Raw genomic sequence first — 6,264 nt, forward strand, 5'->3', positions numbered from 1 at the left:
TGCTTGCACTCGTGTCTGGTTACGGGTCATTGTGTTTGGCCAGAGCTCTTTCCTCTCTTTATCTCCAACAGTCGCCTCCCCTCTGCCCCTTGGCATTGACTCCTTGAGCCAGACCAGCTGTGAAGTACCACCCCGCCCTCTGTGCTTGTCTAGCTGTTTCCTCGTGGTGTAGTTTAACTCGTTCCTCTATCTGCTATACCTCCTGTAAAGTAGGCACGAGATGAGATTCAGATTAACATTTCAGGAAAGATGCTGTGTACTTCACATTGAATCCCTCAGGAGGGTATCATGTCAGGCTTGCTCACTTTTAGGATGCTGAATTTGGTCGCTTGGTTGATCTCACCGATATAAAGGTACATTTTTTCCCTTTGGACTTAGCAGGTGCTCTGCAGGGTAATGTTTTGGCATCAAAATGAATATCCTATTCCCTGACAACCTATCCACTGATATTTGCCTAAATCAGTTATTTCATTGGGTGTTTCAAAATTGTGATTTTTTTAATTTGCTTTTTTACCCAAATAGTTCAAAATGTGTGTGTATTTGTGTGTGAATGTGTGTGTGTGTGTGTGTGTGTGTGGTGGAGATATTGATGGGTAAGGCATTGATGGGTAAGGCATCGATTTTTTTTTTCTTTTTCCATATATTTAAGGTCATTTTTACTTTCTCTGTGTATTGCCTGTCCATGTCTTCTCATTTTTTTCCCCAGCAGGTGGTAGTGGTTTTTTTCTTTATTTAAGATCTTTTTTTATATTTTAGGGAGACTAACCCTTTCCCTATGATATAATGTGCAGATGTATTTTATCACCAGAATTTCAATTCATTCATTTATAATCAACATGGACTCGTGTCTGGTGTTAGCTCTGCCATCCATATTTTACTGTCTTTATTATGAGTATATTTAGTGTAACTTGTTATAATTATACTTTATAATTTTTGTCTTTATACTATGTAGTCTTATTTTTAAAATACTTTAGAACATTTCTTTTGGTAATTATATATTTGGATTTGTATCCCAGTAGTTGCCTTTTTACCTTTTGCAAGATTGTTTTGGTTGTTCGGGATCCGTTGGAATTCCATATGAATTTTTGGATGTGCTTTTCTATTTCTGCAAAAATGCTGTGGGATTTTCGATAGGCATTGCATTGAATCAATAGATTGCTTTGGATACTGTTGACGTCTTAATATTCAGTCTTCTTGATCTGTGAACAAGGAATTTCCATTTATTTGTGTTTTTTAAAATTTCTTTCAGCAACATTTTATAGTGTTCAGAGTACAAGTCTTTGCCTCCTTGGTTAAGTTTATTCCTAAGTATTTTGTTCTTTTTGATGCTATTAGAAATGGAATTATTTTCTTAATTTCCTTTTCAGATTTTTCATTTTTAGCATATAGAAACACAACGGATTTTTGTGTGTTGATTTTGTATCCTGCAACTTTTCTGAATTCATTTATTAGCTCTAACCATTTTTGTATGTGGAATCTTTAGGGTTTTATACATGTAAGATCATGTCATCTGTGAACAGAGATAGTTTTACTTCTTCCTTTCCACTTTGGATACCTTTTGTTTCTTTTTTCTTGCCTGATTGCTCTGGCTAGAACATCCAGTCCTATGTTGAATAGAAGTGGTGAAAACAGGCGTCCTTATATTGTTCTTGATCTTAGGAGAAAAGATTTCAATCTTTCAGTATGAGCTATGGGTTTTTCGTTTATGGCCTTTACCATATTAAGGAAATTTCCTTCTCTTCCTAATTGGTTGGGTATTTTTTTTTTAATCATGAAAGGGTGTTGAATTTTGTCAGATTTTTCTGCATTAATTAAGATCGACTATGTGGGTTTTTCCTTCTTTCTGTTAATGTGGTATATTACACTGATTGATTTCTATACATTGAACCAGCTTTGCTTTCTGGGAATAAATCCCACTTGGTTATGGTCTATGATCCTTTTAATGTGCTGTTGAACTAGTTTGCTAGTATTTGTTGAGGATTGTTGTATCAGTGTCCGTAAGGGATATTGGTCTGTAGTTTCTTTTCTTACCATGTCTTTGGCTTTGGCCCAGCTGTTGTTTATGGTTGACTTTTGACATGCATTGGTAAACTAGAAGAGTGACCACCATGAAAACCTGACACTTCAGCAAGGAAGAGGACAGAAAAGCATTTCTCAGACTCATAAACCGAGCCATCATCCTTCAGCTCATCTTAAATTTTTCTTTTGATGTGGTTACCAAAAATGTGAAAATGAAAATCAAGATGGCTAAAAGGGTCATGTAAAATATATGAGAAATTCTAGACTCATTCCAGCCATCTGAAAGCAAAGGCAGAATACTGTAAAAGACATGGCGTTGGAGACGTGTTGAACACCATGAGTGTGAAATTGGGCAACAGGGAAGCTATTATTCAGATTTCCAGATTGCCCTACGTTTCCATCAGAGGGTGTTCCTGTGGTAAAGCAGTGACTGAAGACGGTGGTGAGGGGTCCAGGCCAGTGCTCTCTAATACAAGTATAGTGCGAGCCAAGGATTTAGTGTTTCTAAGAAGCCACGTTTTAAAAAGTAACAGGTGATATATTTTATTTAACCCAGTGTATCCAAAATATTATCATTTTAACAAGTGGTTGAGGTAAAAGTCATAAATGTGACATTTAACATATTTTTTGGTACTCAGTCTTCACAACCTGGTACACTTTCCGCTTACAGCACATACCAACTTGGACTTGCCGCACCGTACGAGCTCAGGAGCCACACGTGCCTACCTGTTTGGGGCAGCAGAAACCTAAGCAGTGGGGTCTCGCTTGTCCAGTTCTGTTCCTCTGTTTACTTTCCCAAAGCTTCCCAGATGAAGTGGATCGCTTTCCTGCCCTCTGTTCTTAAGTGATCCAACCGCAAGACAGTTCCTGTAGGAAGGTGTAAATCCTGAAGCCTTTAGTTGGTGCGATGACACGGTCTTTAGAAATAGCAGACTTCGGGCAGACTGTCAAGACACAAGCCCTTGGCAAGCGGTCTTGGCCTCTGAAGGGGAAGGAGGGCCGTGGCTGGGTCGTTTGTGGCAGATGAGGGCCGGGAGGGATTTGTGGAGGGTCTTAGGCCCGTGGGAGCCAGCGGGGGCGGGGGGGAGAGTTTGTGAGCAGCTGGTAGACGGGAGAGAGAACATCAGGGAGTCTGGGGACAGAAGTCGATGGGCAGAGAGGCTGGCCTTTCTTTCCTTCTCTCTTGCCCGTGTGTGAGCGCGAACGAGAGCTCTGTGGGGTGGTGAGTTGGGTCGCACGTCACCGGCTGCTCACGCAGGCCGTGGTCTCGTTCTGTGTGACCCTCTCATCTCCCTTGTATTCCTTCCAGTCCCCGCAAAGCAGCCATTTAATGGAGCTAACGTGCCTCTCAGGATGCTCGCCCTTGAAGTGTGTGTGTGTGTTTTAAACTTACACAGATGTACTCCGCCACCTTTCTGCCCTTCTCCCAGCCTTCTCTCACTCGTGCTGTCTTCTGACTTTCTCCCCTTTGATGCCTTCTCCCCGGGTCTTGCCTGGCCCTTCTTGAGCGCCTGGTGCGTGCCAGGTGGGGTGCTGGGTGCGTCACAGGCACTGTTCCCTTAAAGTCTCATGGTGAGCCTGCGAGGATGGTGGCGTTTTTCTCATTCTGTGCAGGAACCTGCCCGCCATCACACAGCCAAGCGGCCTGGACTCACACTTCCATGTTCTGAGTCCAAAATCCACACTCTTTCTGTTACTCCTAAACCCTTCTTATGCTTTAGGAAAAAATGTCCACATCCCTCTCTTAATGAAGAAATGATGCAGGTTACTTTGGCGCTCTCTTGGGACGCAGATAGTCCAGCTTTTTGCAGAGTTGGTGATGACACCAGCTAACATGCGTTCGGGGCTTATGGGAGGCAGTGGAGAGCAGTGGTTAGGTTCCCAGCTCCGCCCCGAAGCCCCTCCGTATCTGTGGACTTTGGGCAGGCTGTCAGCCCCTGCCGGGGTGGGGGAGAAGACAGATTCTCTGTGCCGGAACCAGTGGATGGTAAGAAACAGGCTGCGTGCTTCCCACACATTCATTCGTTTGGCAAATCTTCGAAGGGCCTGCCGTGGGCAGCTGGGGAGATGGGCGAGGACAAGGCACTGAGGGTCCCCGCCCTGCCCTCAGGGAGCTTACCTTCCAGTGCGGCAAGTAAGAGGGCTGACACGACAGGAAGGACGGGGACCTCCAGCTCGAGGAGGAGACAGTCACGGTAACTGCGGCGCACTGCTGTCGGCCTTCTGTGTGTTCGCACTCGCTTCCCACTCTGCCCCGCTCTCTAGGGCAAGCGTCTGTTCTTAACAGCTTTATTGAGGCCCAGTTTACCTACTCTGAAATTCACCCGTTTTAAGTCCACAGTGCAGTGATGTTTAGGAAATTTATCGAGTTGTGCCACCCCCCCATCCGGTCGTAGAACATTCCCGTTGCTCTATAAAGCTCATCCTCAGGAAGAGCAAGACATTTTGTCCTGTTGGTTAGTGAGGGGAGGCTGTGTTTTGTGTGGAAGGGGCACCGGCCTCAGGCCAGGAGAAACAGGACCTCGTCCTGGCTCGGCCACTGTGCCCCCAGCTACGGCCCTTCCCTGTGGAGCCTGGGTTTCCTCACCTACGAGGTAGAGGGCCATCTTACCAAGTCCCCGATACTTGTGAGATCTTAGGATTTTATTTAAGGAAGAGCTGAGTACTTGTGGTAGTTAAGAAGGCATTAGAGAAGAGATTTACAATATAAGAGGAGAGGAGATGTGGATGGGAGAATTATCAGAGGGCGTTCAGGGCACGGTGTACTGGGAATTAGGAGCTCATCTTTTTCTCTCACCACTTTGCCTGGGACATTAGGAGGAACCCTCCAGTGTTACTACATTCCTTAGATTTCCAAAAATATTTGAAAGTATCATGTACAGCCGTTTAGCTCCTTGCTTCTTATAAGTGGTTGATTAAGCATATGCAATGCAGGTACTTGGCATATCTCTATAAACAGTTCACCCCATGGACCATCAGTGCTCTCTTTACTACTGGAAATAGACTCATTAGCATCTTTAAATCTAGTCAGATTAGAGAGAAAATTCCAGAATCCTAAGAACCAATTCAGAAAACTTATCCTTAAAATTCTGTTCCTCTAGAGTCGCTCTCGGTACCAAAATCTGTATTGTTTCTCTGGAGAACCAGAACCGATGTGGTTCACACAGTCATGGCGGCCGACATATCCATCCCCAAGATCTGTCATCTCCAGGCTGGAGAACAAGGGAAGCCGGTGGTGTAATTCGGTCCAAGTCCAGAGGCCTGAGAAAGGGGGAAAGGTAGGCTGAGGGTGTAAGTCCCAGTCTGAGTCCAAAGGCCCAAGCTGATGTCCAAGGGCAGGAGAGGATGGATGTCTCAGCTCAAAGAAGGAAAAAAAGTGAATTCACCCTTCCTCCACCTTTTTGTTCTATTCTGGTCTCAACGGATTGGATGGTGCCCGCCCACATTGGGGAGGGTCACCTGCTTTATTCAGTCCAAGAATTCAAATGCTCATCTCTTCCGGAAGCACCCTGAGACACACCCAGAAATAACGTTTTACCAGCTATCTGGGCATCTTTTAGCCAGTCACGTTAACACGTAAAATGAATTATCACATAGGGGCAGCCTCTTAAGCGTCTTCAAATCCAGGCCAAGGATTTGAGGCAGCTGACTGTCATGGGGACGCCGCTGAAGCTTTTGGTTATTGCTTTCATATAGTAGTGAATGACCCAAGATGGTCACCTGGAACGAGGCCCAAGCTCGACCCCTGTCATCCCCATGCGTGAATCTGCTCCAGCTAATCTCTGTAATCTCTTGTTCCTTTATGTATAGATAATACCAGCCTCACTGGGTTTAAGACAGTTGACAGGTACGTGTGAAGCACATAATCGTGTTGGGTGCCAAGTACTTGATGTTTTAAAATTGTAAAAGCTGTTTTACGAATATCAATTAGGCAGCAACGTTTTGAGTGAATTGCAGGGGAGCCAGTAGTTCAGTGTTTTTCAAAATATCGTTCCTGGATCAACTGTGTCAGAGCCGCTTAGAATACATTGTTAAACAGGTAGATCCCAGATCCACACCGGATGAATCTGAACGTTGGAATTTAACATATTTCCAGGTGCTTCTTATGCACATTTAGGTCTGAGAACCGCCGGGACTGATTAGCCCTCAGTAAATGTTAGCTGTTGTTCTGTTATTTTTTGCTGCAGCTGCTGCAAATTATTACCGTTACAGCCTAGAGGAATCCTAACCCAGCTTGGGGAGGGG

Source organism: Aethalodelphis obliquidens, unplaced genomic scaffold, assembly GCF_003676395.1.
Source record: "Aethalodelphis obliquidens isolate GAN/ISIS:26980383/991018 unplaced genomic scaffold, ASM367639v1 scaffold16, whole genome shotgun sequence".
In the NCBI taxonomy this organism is placed as follows: domain Eukaryota; kingdom Metazoa; phylum Chordata; class Mammalia; order Artiodactyla; family Delphinidae; genus Aethalodelphis; species Aethalodelphis obliquidens.